Source organism: Ovis canadensis, chromosome 1 (assembly GCF_042477335.2).
Source record: "Ovis canadensis isolate MfBH-ARS-UI-01 breed Bighorn chromosome 1, ARS-UI_OviCan_v2, whole genome shotgun sequence".
Taxonomy (NCBI): domain Eukaryota; kingdom Metazoa; phylum Chordata; class Mammalia; order Artiodactyla; family Bovidae; genus Ovis; species Ovis canadensis.
In genome coordinates this window covers 187,242,013-187,256,084 of record NC_091245.1, presented here as the reverse complement: position 1 = coordinate 187,256,084, position 14,072 = coordinate 187,242,013, and the positions used below count along the sequence as shown (strand labels likewise).

Genomic DNA, 14,072 nt, shown 5'->3' with positions numbered 1-14,072 from the left:
TATTATATGACACAACTTGCATTTTGAGGTATACAAAGATACATATGGGAGATTGTTGCATTCTAGACTTTCAGGCTTTAGTAGGGAAGCTGTGTTCCCAAATCATTATAACGCATGTAATAAGATCTTAAGAACATCAGAGTTTTGAGGAGGGAAGAGATAATGCTCTCAGGGTCTGTGTGGTTTCCGTGTATCAAATAGATGTGTGTGGGTGTGGGAGGAAAGTGGGAGTGACATTCCAGGTAAAAGGAAAGGAAAGATCAGGGAGTAGAGCCTTAGAAGAGTGAAGAGCCTGGGAGATAACAAATGAGCCAGTTTGGCCGAAGTCCTGGTGTGTGTCCTGAATCCGTGGGAAGCAAGCCTTCCATCTGATTCAGACCTTGCTAAATTGTAACTTCTTTGCTACACTCAAATGTAAGTATTTACAACCTTCCAAGTAATCTTAAACATCTCTAAATATTTCCCCCTACCCTTCACTTGGCTAGTGGTAGAAACTGAAGGAGTTGAAATTTATGAGTGTTTTTTGGCCCAGAATGCGGCACACGGTGGATATCACCAGTGTCATCAGTGTTGGCTGAGTGGATGGAAGAAACGGGGCCATTGTTATAAGATTGCTATGCGGAGCTTCTGATTAGAAATGCCATTCATTTCTTTCCGGTTGGAAATGTCATTTCAGGCTTAGAAGTGTCATTTCTTCCCTGAGACGGTTGCCCTGAGACAGAGTGGAGCCAGTCTGGAGTTAATGCACAACCTCCACAGATGGGAGCCTCACTCACATAGCCGGCTCAACATGTTATAAAGTCCCTCCCTGGAATGTGCAGATACTGCTCCTGACCAGTTGGGTTACCATCTACACTAGACACAGATACACAGACCGTGAAAGGTAGAAGTTCAGGCAACACAGATACAGATAGAGAGTAGAGGGCGAATGTCCAGAGAGGCCGGAAGCAGCCTCGTGAGCACCCAGCACCCATCTGCAGGGGCAACTTAGTTGTGGTCATTAGTTGGGCTTAAAGAACGGAAAGAAGGCAGTTTGTTCCTTTAAGGGATTTAAAGTGTGATGATAGCAATGTGGATTCAAAGCAAAAATGACTGTACTCCCATAGAATAAAGAAGGAAAGTAGAGGGGAAAAGGGAAAAAGCAGGTAGGTCTCCAAAGAAAGAGGGGGAGCTCATGGGACCCTGAACAAAGGACCTGGCCCCAGTGGCCTAAATATATCCCACAAGATCCCAAAGACAGTTCTGCCACACAGAGTTTTAAAGAAGGGGAAGAGACCCAGGAATACTTTGTGGGAGAATTGCAATTCAAAATTAGGGCGGGAAAATGCGGACCAGAGTGGGAGAAAGGAAGGGAGGAGGCAGGTGGGAGCTTGGTTTTAGGGAAAGGAGAATGAAATGAAGAAATCGAGACAAGCATGAGGTAGGAGATGTCAGGGAGGCCGGCCGGCGACTGATTGAGGAGGGCAGGACTGTGTGGATGGGCAGGGAATGCCCTCAGCTTGCTGCCGGCTAGATGTTTCTCCTTTTCCACTATGAGTTCTCTTCTCCTCCTTCAGCAGTGCTTAATCACTTAGATAATGGCACAAAAGAACAAAGCGATGGTGAAAGCTGTCATGTTGCGATCACTTAATGATATCCTCAGCACATGCTGGCATTCTGTGTTCATCCTCTCAGCAGACCTGAGAGATGGGGATTTTCACCAAAATCTGTGTTTGTTTCTTGTTGCTGTTGTAACAAATTACCAAAGACTTAGTGACCTCAAAGAACACCCAGGTTTCATCTTACAGTTCTGGGGGTCAGAAGCATGGAATGAGTCCCAGTGGGCTAAAATCTAGGTATCAGCTGAGCTGATTCTCCCCTGGAGGATCTAGGGGAGAAGCTGTTTTCTTGCCATTTAGCAGATGCAAAAAAAAAAAAGAGAGCAAAAGAGATTAATTACTTTGCCCAAGGCCATGTTGCAAAAGGCAAAAGCTGGGACTCAAACCCAGCTCTGCCCAGATCCAGATCATTCACTTACCAGGGCAGATTGTAAAGATCCGCCACGTGGCTGACACTTTGAGAAGGAAAAGAAACACCTGGGTTGTTGTCCTGTCTATCCGGGAGCAGAGAGGCTACATTTTCCTGCTCAGATGATCCTGTCTTTGCAAAGGTCAGAATTACTAGGTCTCTCTTCACTCTCCTAAGTTCTTGCCTCCTAAACCCCTCAACACTGCACTAACTTTTGCACATTTTCCCTAAACCCAAGGCTGCACCCATAAGTTGTTCTAGAAAACCTGTCTAGATGCATCCCAGACCTGGAGCTCTCCCACCCACCCTTTGGTACCAAAATTTTTAGAAGTAAGAGGTGCAGACGTGCAGGTTAACATGAGAGTCAGCATTTCATAGACTCTCCCTGGCCACCTGTAGTTAGACTAGGTTGGTGTCTAGAAGACTTAAATTATTTATTCCAGCCTCCAAACAGCCACAAATGTCAAGAGGTGTGGCAGTTAGGGGCCCAAATGTAGGTTTCTAGCAGCTCACAGTGTGATCTACTGGCTGTGGTTAGGTGAGCATCCCAGACTTGATGTTGGAAAGCCAAGGTTCAAACTCAGTCTTGCCCAGTCCTTACTGTGTAATCCTGGGCAATGCAACTCAGTGTCTACTCAATCCTCATGTATAAAATGAATAGAATACAAGTTGTCTGGTGGGATTGTTGTGATTACCGAGATAAAAGATGGGGAGGTGATAGGTAAACACCAAGATTGTTTACTAACATAAGAAATTATGAATAATAATTGGGCTGTGTCTTTGCTTTATGTACCAGTGACTCCTGGACCCTAGGAAGCTGGTTTCAGTGGTTACTGATGCTACAACCAAAGGCTTCTAGGTTGGGGTGAAGCAGCCTCTTTCACCTTCCCCTGCTCCCTGCTCAAGGGCTGCTCTGCTGGAGAGTCCTGAAAGCCCTACCCATCTCCCATCTGAGCTCCTTTTTATTTTCTATGGAAGGATTCATGGTCCGGGGTGGAGGGGAGCTCACTGGGAGAGGGAAAAAGCTTCCCGGACATGCTTGGGGTATGGCCAGAGTCAGGTACCAAACTGCACGTCCATGTGGGAGGGGCCCTCTGTGCATTCCACCGGCATTCCTCAGTGGTTAACACCCACCACGGGGCAGGCCCCATCCCTCTGGCACTGGGGTGCTCTGGAGCCTCTGATCCAGACTGTGAGGTGATGCAGAGATGACCCTCAAGTCTCCTCCTCTATGCTGGGGCCGCTTCCTCTCTGACACAGAAGTGACTCAGGGAGTACTCTGTTCTGCTGCTCTTGTGTGTTCTTTCCTCCCAGTGTAAGCCTATGAAAGGCTTCCTGCACTTTACTGCAAGAGTCTCCAAAGCAAGAGAAGGCCCTGGGAACCCTGTTTAATTTGCCTTTTTCGGTCCTTACACGTGGTAGGCACTTAATAAATTATTTTACTCAGTAAAAGAGTATATGAAGTGCATTTTTATTTATTTATTTTTTTTTCTATTTTAATAACTTGACTGCTTCTAAGATTTTCTTCTTATTACTGTTTGTTTGGCAACTGTAGTCATTTTTATTATTTATCTTGCACTGAGATTTAGCTTATTGAGAAATACAATAAAGTTTGATTTGATGTTTTTAAAAAAAAAAATGAAGTGCATTTTTAAAATGTGTATTTGCATGAGAAGAATAAATGAGTGAATTATTGGCCTAGACCTTTACTGCAGAACAGGTTATAGTGAAGGAGAAAAACATGGGCTTTGGTTGGATCTAGGTTTGAATCTTGCTCTACCACTTAGTGGTTTTGTGGCCTTTGGTAATTAATCTTTTTGAGCTTTCTCTAAAAGGGTAACATAACTAAAAGGATTACTATGAAAATTACGTGAAAGTATGGCATCTGGTCCCATCACTTCACGGGAAATAGATGGGGAAACAGTGGAAACAGTGTCAGACTTTATCTTTTTGGGCTCCAAAATCACTGCAGATGGTGACTGCAGCCATGAAATTAAAAGATGCTTACTCCTTGGAAGAAAAGTTATGACCAACCTAGATAGCATATTGAAAAGCAGAGACATTACTTTGCCAACAAAGGTCCAACTAGTCAAGGCTATAGTTTTTCCAGTAGTCATGTATGGATGCGAGAGTTGGACTGTGAAGAAGGCTGAGCGCCGAAGAATTGACGCTTTTGAACAGTGATGTTGGAGAAGACTCTTGAGAGTCCCTTGGACTGCAAGGAGATCCAACCAGTCCATTCTGAAGGAGATCAATCCTGGGATTTCTTTGGAAGGAATGATGCTAAAGCTGAAACTCCAGTACTTTGGCCACCTCATGCGAAGAGTTGACTCATTAGAAAAGACTCTGATGCTGGGAGGGACTGGGGGCAGGAGGAGAAGGGAACGACAGAGGATGAGATGGCTGGATGGCATCACTGACTCGATGGACGTGAGTTTGAATGAACTCTGGGAGATGGTGATACACAGGGAGGCCTGGCGTGCTGTGATTCATGGGGTCACAAAGAATTGGACATGAATGAGCGACTGAACTGAACTGAACTGAACTGATGAGTGAAGTTCTAACACAGTATCAGTTACCCAACCAATATTTATTTTCTTTACCTTTGCCTCAGTTTCTTGAAGCAGACAGGCCAGAACAAATAGTGAATGATTAAGGCACCTAAAACTAGTGACTTAATTTTGTTTTAAAACAGAAGCACATTGGGAATCTAAATTGGTGCAGCCACTGTGGAAAGGTTTCTCAAAAAACTAAACTAAACCATATGACTCAGCAATTTCACTTTGGGGCATATTCTGAAAAAAGAAAAAGCCCCACTAATTCAAAAAATTAAATGTACCTCTTTGTTCACAGCAGCATTATTTACAATTGCTAAGATATGGAAGCAACCTTAGTGTCCATCAACAGATGAATGGATAAAGAAGATAGAATCTATAAGGAATGGAATTTTGCCATTTGCACTGACACGGGTGGACTTGGAGGTTACTGTGCTCAGTGAAAGAGAAAGACAAATATGATATCATGTATATGTGAAATCGGAAAAAATACAGCAGACTAGTGAATATAACAAAAAAGAAGCAAACTTACAGACATACAGAGAACGAATTAGTGGTTACCAGTGGGGAGGGGGAGAGGCCTAGGAGGTACAAAGTATTAGGTATAAAATAAGCGAGCGACTTCACTTTCACTTTTCACTTTCATGCATTGGAGAAGGAAATGGCAACCCACTCCAGTGTTCTTGCCTGGAGAATCCCAGGGATGGGGGAGCCTGGTGGGCTGCCGTCTGTGGGGTCGCACAGAATCAGACACGACTGACGTGACTTAGAGGCAGCAGCAAGCTATAAGGGTACATTGTACATCGTGGGGATACAGCCAATATTTTATTATACTTATAAGTGGAGTATAATCTTTAAAAATTGTGAATAACTATTATTGTACACATGTAACTTATATAATGTACATCAGTATATTTCAATTAAAAACAAACAGCCACACTTTCAAAGGAAATATGAAAATACAACTTCAATATGAAACTCTCATACAAGCTCAGATCAAAATCTGGCTGAAGCAAAAGTCCGGAGCCTGAGCTTCCCAGAGCTTCACTTCTTCAGCTCTAAACTTCCTAACCACAAGGCTAGCCCCAGATTGGTTGGAAACTGCTATTTCTAGAACTAACAGAAAAGAAACATAGAGGCAGATTGCTGCTCAAAATGCAGTTACCAAAGAAGTTAGAAGGTGCTCAAGAGTGACATTGGAAAACTCTGGTTTAATGTGTAGGCTGATATTACACAATCTCTCAAGGGGAAACTAAACTCCTAGGAAAGCCTCCTAGAAAATGGTGGCAAGTGAGTTTACTTCCCTAGTAGACTAGCTGGAGAAACCTCTTGGAGGGGTTGTGTTACTGGATCACTTAGAACAAAGGCAATGTGATTTCTGTGAAAGAAAAGGATCAGACCTGGTTAATCTTTTGAAGTTCTTGGAAGGCTTGTAAATGCCTGTGCACAGGGGTAAACTAATAAACTTATTTAGGTTGCACAAAGAAAAAGAAAAACTCTGACATAGTGCCCTGCTGATGGTTATTAAAAAAAAAAAAGACATTATGAATTTGTTGACCTTTCCATAGAGGTCAGGCATGGAGAGAGACCAAAAGAGGGGGACAAGTGGGCCCTTTTCTGCATAAGGAATATAAGCTGTGATGGTCTCTGTTGCCTGGAGTAGTTGTGCCTTAAAAAGTTAGTAAATTTCTTGAGTTTTGTCTTGGCCTGCCTGATAAGGAAGTACCACAATGAATACCCTTCCATGATTAATTTTATGTGTTGACTTGATTAGGATAGGGCTTACCTGGAGGCTTAGATGGTAAAGAATCTGCCTGCAGTGTGGGAGACCCGGGTTCGATCCCTGGGTCAGGAAGATCCCCCAGAGAAGGAAATGGCAACCTGCTCCAGTATTTTTGCCTGGAGAATCCCATGGTCAGAGGAGTCTGGCAAGTTACTTTCCATGGGGTTGTAAAGAGTTGGACACAACTGAGGGACTAACACTTTCACTTTGATTAGATATGGGGCCTAGTTGTTGGTCAAATATAATACCAGTCTAGGTATGGCTGTGATGACATTTTTTAGATGTAATTAATGGTTAAATAAGTTGCCTTTGCGTAAAGCAGATTACCTCCCATAATGTGGGTGGGCCTCATCCAATCAGTTGAAGGGCTTAAAAACAAAGACTGGGGTTTCCCAAAGAAGCAATTCTGCCTCCAGATTGCACATAGAAACCCTGTACAAGTTTTAAGTCTGCAGATTTCAGACCCAAGACTGCAACACCAGCTCACCTGAATTTTCAGGCGGCTAGTCTGCTCTGCAGATTTCAAACTTGCCAGCCCCCCACCCCCATCCCAGCCACATAAGCCAATTCCTTAAAATAAATCTTTTTCCCTATATATATATCCTATTGGCTCTTATTTCTGTGGAGAACTCTGCAAGATGCACGCCCCTGATTTAAACTGATTTATAGTTTTGGTAGAAACAAATGCGATCATTTTCTGGTATTTCCTAAGAATATTTCACCCTTTCTTTCCAGTTCCCACTTCCAGATCCTGACTTCTGGCTCAGATGGATCCACCCATTTCTGTTTCCTTTCCACTCCTTCAGAGTGAAGTTTCTAGAGCAGGGGTTCTTAAACCACCCTATAGAACACGGATGTTCCACCTACTGGGGCAACATTTCTTTGATGCCGAAATTGAATAATTGGCAGTCATTTCCTAAGCTGAAGAGAAATGAATGATCAGAATTGGTCATTTTAAGCATTTTCCTCCCACAGATTTTTCCTTAAATCTTGGGTGCCCGCTACTACCTGCCTAGCTGAATTCTAGTTTATAGTATGAACTTAGGCCAACATGATTTACTGAGTTATTTTAAATCGAATACATCAAATTGTTGTGGTGTTCCACAAAGATTAACATGCCTTCTAAGTGTCAGGCAGAGGGCTGGCTGGCTGTTCAGGTGAGTTCCACTTCTCTGAACCTAGCCCCCAAATTCCCTCCCACACATCCCCGCGCTGTGCCACCCTTGGCTCCCCTCCAGGAGTTGTCTGACTGGGCCTCTGTGCTCTCCTGGGTGGGGGTGCGGCTTGCCCCAGAATTTTGGCACAGTATAAGAGAGATGCGGAGAAGGCAATGGCACCCCACTCCAGTACTCTTGCCTGGAAAATCCCATGGACAGAGGAGCCTGGTAGGCTGCAGTCCATGGGGTCGCTAAGAGTTGGACATGACTGAGCAACTTCACTTTCACTTTTCACTTTCATGCATTGGAGAAGGAAATGGCAATCCACTCCAGCGTTCTTGCCCGGAGAATCCCAGGGAAGGAGGAGCCTGGTGGGCTACCGTCTATGGGGTCGCACAGAGTCGGACACGACTGAAGCGACTTAGCAGCAGCAGCAGCATAAGAGGGATGAGGAAGTAATAGGGCTTTTTATCAGTAAAACGTTGACACCTACTCTTTCAGCTGTTTGGACCCAGAAAACTAATAATGACCCTGGTCTTGGGGCTTCCTCCATCAGGAGACAGCAGAGAGTGCTCCCAGTGCAAATGTCTCTTCAGGTTGAGTTTTACTCTTGTTCTTTTTAAATGCTACAATGTTACAATAGCTCTACCTGAGGCAGACACCTCCTCTCCACAGCTCAGTGGGCCTTCCTGACCAGCAGCCTGGCCCCAGGTGTGACCGGGCATAACCTGTCACTGTGATCCTGCTCCCATAGTCCCAGAACTGGAGATGTGATGAGGCAAAATTGTTCAAACAGGTGCCGGGGGGCTGGCTTAGGGAAAACACACCTGGGATTCCGGGTGGGAAAGGTTGCTGTAAAGGATGCTGCTGGGACATTTGGGGAGGGGGACATCAATGTCAAAGCTCAAAGCTCCCTGGTTTGACGGCCTGCAGCCATCTCAGACAATGTCCTTGTCATGATAGATGCCTGCTGCGGTCTTCAGGGCCACAGGATCAAGACATCTCAAAGGTTGGGCAAAGAAACAATGACAATACACAGACACTGAGCGAGTAAACACAGACCTTGGCAAACCCTCTGTTAAGGGACAGATAATAACTGTTCTTGGCTTTGTAGTGATAATGTCTCTGTCACAACTCAGCCTAGCCATGACATGCAACCAAGTTAGGGCACAGAAATGAACAGCACGGCTCTACCGAAGCAGGCGGTGGGCTGGATTTGGCCAGTAGCTCAGTTAATAAAGAATCTGCCTGCAATGTAGGAAACCTGAGTTTGATCTCTGGGTTGGGAATATCCCCTGGAGGAGGGCATGACAACCCACTCCAGTATTCTGGACTGGAGAATCCCCATGGACAGAGGAGCCTGGCGGGCTACAGTCCATGGGGTCGCAAGGAGTCGGGCACAACTGAGCGACTAAGCAGAGCCCAAGTACCAGTCACTTAGTCTTGAGATGCACTGTCCTAAAACAAACTCTGGTTTTCTATCACTCCCCTGCTTAAACACCTGCAAAGGCTCCCTACATCCTCAGTTCAAGGTGGGGGTGGGAGTGGGATGGGGAGGGGTGGAGTCCCCACCCCAGCACAAGCTCAGGTGCAGGCGCCTTCTTGCTTCCTCATTCCAGATGGCTTTACTTGTCCACCCATCCTCTCCTGCTCACCAATCTCTGCAAATTCAAATTTCTCCTCTCCTTCTCTGTTGCACTTGAATTTGAGACCTTTTTGGCTTTTCAGTTCCTAGAGACAGACTAATAACTTCCCTTTGCCTGTGTCTATAGCTTTGGTCCAGTCTGATTTTATTCTCCTTCTGGCCCAGGGAAGAGAGGCTGGTCAACCAAAGAGATAAAGCACAAACTCCTGTTTGTATTCACTCCGTACCAACCATGTTCTGATGGCCTCGCACTCACTTTCCTGTGCTCCTCTGTGTGGTGTCTCATTTTTGCTTCTTGAACTCTTTACTATCTTCTGAAGCTCAGCTGAAAAGCCTTTCCTTTCCTCAAGCACGCATGCCCAGAATTATCCTTCCTTCCCTACTTCCCTCTCTGCCCAAACAGTTCTCAAGGGCAGCCCGCACTGGGTCCTGTTTGGTGCACTTGTGTGTACGTGTGTGTGTGTGAGCGGGGGGAGCTTTTCTTCCCTATTTGCCTCTGCCATGACAACCCAAGCTGACACCTTGTTCCTGTTTTTCTTTCTTTTTTGTTACTTCTTTTCTTTACCCACATTTGTTAATAAGTTAATTCTGAACCCCAAAACAAATAGATTGCTGTACATTTTAAAAAGTCATTTGACAAATAATTGCATTAAAGAAACAAAATCAGAAACGTTCAAATTACTTGATCAGTGACACACTCCGAAGTCAATGACTACACTCTTGGTAGTTTTGTCTTACTGAGAAGGTATGTGATTGCGGAGAAATTAAGGTGTCACGCACCCCAGGGTCGTTATTGGCTACATGCCCTTTCGTAGTATGATCCAGTATCAGCTCTGGCTGCAGACCGGGGGGCTGTATAGTCAGTCCCATCTTGGTGCAGACGAGGAAACCAAAGCTGGTAAGGGAAAGCGACCTGTTCAAGGTCACTGGTGTGTCATTTTCAGAGTCAGGATCTGAGTCAGGTCTCCTGACTCCTAAACCAGGACTCATCTTTCTTCTTTCTAAGGTAGGGAGATACTACTTCCCTTTATATTTCCTTAAAATGAAGAGAAACTCCTAACGCCCTGCCAGAAGGGCAGTCACATAAGCAAAAGCTGACAAGGTGAGAACTTTCTACCCTTGCTCTCCAGTCAAAGTCTTCCTCACTCTTCATCTTAATTTCTAAATTTCCACAAATCGAGAATCACTCCTTTGCTCCTGGTTAGAATGCAAATACATGTAAAAAAAGCGCAATGAGCCTCACAAGCCGTCAATATCAATGCCTCATTGTGAATGATTTGAGTAGAAATCCAAATTTCCACAGGAAGAGGGGAGACCCCATGTGAGGGAAAGAGACCCAAGGAGCGGGAAGAGCCGAACCAATGAACTCCCTGCCTCATGATCTGGGGGCTTGGGGCTGTGGGTAGGGACTGACTGCTGATACTGTGAGTGTGTCTGCCCCTCTCCACTTAGCTCCCAGTATGGGTGAGCTTTTTCAGATAGGCGGTTTCCTGAAACTTTCCTGAATTATTTCAAAGCAATGCTTCCCTCAAATATATTTGAAATGTTTTCTTTTTCTTTCTTCCTTTTTTTTTTTTTTGTTGTTATTTGGGAGGGGTAGTAAAGGAAGCAGATGGGATGGAGTGAATTTTAGAAAGTGGAATTGGTAGTGGCAGAGGATGGAGTAGCTGCTGTCCTCTTTAGAAATGACATTGCCCCCGGCTGAAAGTACTCAGTTCACCTCAAAATATTTTCCACACATAGTAAGGCCCCTGTGAGCCCCACCCTGTGGAAGACTGCCCAGTGGCCTGGCACCATGATGATTTATTCCAATTGCACAACATCCTGGGAGTTCCTTTGCTCTGAGGAGTGCAGATTTTTTTTAAGAGGCTGGAGTTTTCTTTATGTGTTTTTTTTTTTCCCCTTGTGTCTTCATTCAGTTGGTTTTCTTCTAAAAATTATTCATCTACACAGTGTTGATGTTTCCAGACACAATGAAAAATAGGTCTAAAAATCATTGCTCACTAAACAAACCAATTTTCAAAGCAGGAGAAAAAGGAGAGAGACTCACCCACCAAGCATGAGATCATTTTTTCAAGTTCATTACCTCTTCCTCACCCAGGTTTGTTGGACCAGAGAACACACAAACCACACCTCCCATTTTAGCTCCTGCTAGTGAAATTTGACAAAGAAAAAGAAAAAAAAGCAGAAATAGGAGAGGACAAAATAGACAATAGGCCATTGCCTTAGCCCAGATTCTGAAACCCAGAACTAGATCAGACGCTTGTACGACTCAGAGGTGACGATAAAGATGTCTGTGGAGATTATATCAGGAGAATTGCTGGTCTGCTTACATTTAGGGTATGATGAGTCCCTGGGAATGATGAATGATGAAAGAAGGCACTTGTTCTCATGGCCATGACCCCCATTGCTCAGAGCGTCCCTTAGTTTTTCTTGCTTTAAAACTCTAAACCTGCTCTGACTCATGTAGTAACTAGTAGAGACTTGAAACTATTTAGATTCTAATTAAATTCAATTAAAATTCAGTCCTTGGGAGGGGGGTTCAGGATGATGGGACACACGTACACCCATGGCAAAAACCACTACAATATTGTAAAGCAATTAGCCTCCAGTTAAATAAATTAATTTTTTTTAAAGAATAAAGTTCAACCTGTTAAAAAAAATTCAATCCTTATGTTGCACTAGCCACATTTCAAATGCTCAATAGCTGTATGTGGTTAGTGGCTGTCGTATAGAACATTTCCATCTTTGCAGAGAGTTCTATGGGACAGTGAACTCTTGCCTCCTGATGCTTGCTGTGCTGATCTGAGTCACTCTCCAACCTGAAGTCAAGCACTAAGCTGTAAGCAGTGGCTCAGGTGTTCTCAGCCCAGTGAGGGCCTCAGGTGCAGGCAATGCAAGTGGTATGCCCAACCCCAGGGCAGGAACACTATGGAGATTCCTTGGGGGAGGTGAGGTTAAGGTACCTCCCCACGAACTTGGTCTCTGCCCCAGCGAGGGAACAGTGACGCATCAGGGGTGTGGGTAGCCTGCATGGACATGAGGCCCAGACTCCAGCATCAGGGTGAAGCATATTCTAGGACTGACCACTGTTTGCCCTGGGTGAGAATGTAAGCAGGAGGGGCCGAAAGAAATTCTGAGATTTCATTTGCTTTCCTTGACTAGATGGTGTCAAAGATCCCTTTTGTATTTACAAGTCTGTGAATCTTTCCAGATAGCTAAAAACTCCCAGGTGAGCTGATTTTTATGCTGCCCCCCTTTTTTTTTTGCAGAAAGCAAAACGCACACACACATACACACACACACAAATGAAAACAAAAACTAAAAACTCTGTTGTAACAGAAAGCAAAATAAGAAATACTTCTCCTCATGGAGAAAGGTTAATTACTAGAACTAAACAATTCCTTACAAGGCTTGAAAACTGTATAACCCAACCTATATACATAACTGAAATATGTATTTATGTACAATCTAAGTGAGTTCTTTCTGTAGTGCTTAGCAATTCTATTCAGGCAAAAAATCAATAAACATGCTCTTTAATTTAAAAACATTAAAAATCATAAAAATTCAAAATGTCTTTAGTATCTTTAAAGCTATTTATAAGTGGGGTTTTAAGTTCATAAATGTAAAGTAGCGCTCATATTATTTGAATCTTAACCTGTATTATGTGTGGAAGTGTTGTTAGAACAAAAAATACAACCTGCAAACCCTGATGGAACCACCAACTGATGCAGAGTGAAAAGAAGTTATGTAAATATAACATTGTGTAGATGAAGCTAATTTGTTGACCTGTTTCAACATTTATTAAGCAGAACTGTTTGCAGAGAAGAAACATGAATAAATTGCCTCACAAATCCCCTTATGAATAGGCAGGACCAAATGATTTCTGACAAGAAGGCTGGGAAACTTTCTCTCTGCTAGGCTAATTTTTTTTTTTTTTTGCTTTTCTGACTCTACAAGGAAACTGGAAGCCCACACAAGTGCCTGTCAATCTGAGATTTAGTCAGGAGATAGAGGTTTTCCCAGGGTTCTCGGAATTTTCTTGGTTTTTCTGTGAGGAAATGTGAGGTGGAAATCAGGATGGGTGAATAATACCCGACGGAAGAACTTTATCTCAGTTCTGAGAACTGAACCACAACAAAGGGTCTGAGAAAGCAGTTGTACAGTTTAAAGTAAAAGATATTGTGAACAGCCGCAATATCCTAACTTACAAAAAAATGACAGACTCTATTCATCAGGAAATGAACTTCTTCCCCTCTCCCTTGCAGACAGCTCACTCCCTTCCCAGGAAAGCAACCCAGCCCCAAAGAGTGCAGGTATCTTCCCTGCGTGGTGGAATGGGTCTACTCACCTTACCCTCTCCTCCTCCTCCTGGTACTGTATCGGCTCCCTCTGCACGCTGCCCTGGCCAGAGGTGCTTTTCTACCCTGCACCAATCCTTTGAACCTCTGGGACCAGGGAAGGGTGGTCTGTGATTGGGAGAAGGCATCTCGCATGGGCTGAGCCTGATGCTGCCTAAGCCTGCCTCTCTAGGGCCGGAAGTAACAGGAAACTTTCAGCCAGTAGATTTCTGCTGCTCTGGAATGTGTAATTCTGACAGATGGAAGCACTTGGACAGGGTTCATCTCATCACACGTCTGGATTCCTCGTAGGTCTGGGCTTCCTTGAGCACACACTCAGGGCTTCTGTTTTGATTTTGATTTGTTTTGTTTTTCTTAGTGTGATTTAATCCTTAATTTTGCTCTTGGGCATTAAAAAGGCCTGTTTTTGTTGTCCTGACTGTTCAGTCATGCTGGTACACATTTACGTGTCCAGGGTCATGTCTAGTTTCAGTTTCTATAACTTCCAGATGCTATGTCTATGGGGATAAGAATTGCCCAAGGGATGCCACACTGAGTTGGTCCAAAGACTGATAAGGGTCGGGA

At 44.1% G+C, this 14,072-nt stretch overlaps 1 protein-coding gene across 1 annotated transcript in view; it reads right to left on the bottom strand.

Moving 5' to 3' along the window:
• UPK1B (uroplakin 1B) overlaps positions 1–13,685 on the bottom strand; it is a 31,109-nt gene extending 17,424 nt beyond the window's left edge. Inside the window, exon 1 of the mRNA XM_069554311.1 lies at positions 13,499–13,685. The gene's annotated coding sequence lies outside the window, so the exon portion shown is untranslated. The remainder of the gene's footprint in view (positions 1–13,498) is intronic.
• Between the last annotated feature and the right edge of the window lie 387 nt (positions 13,686–14,072).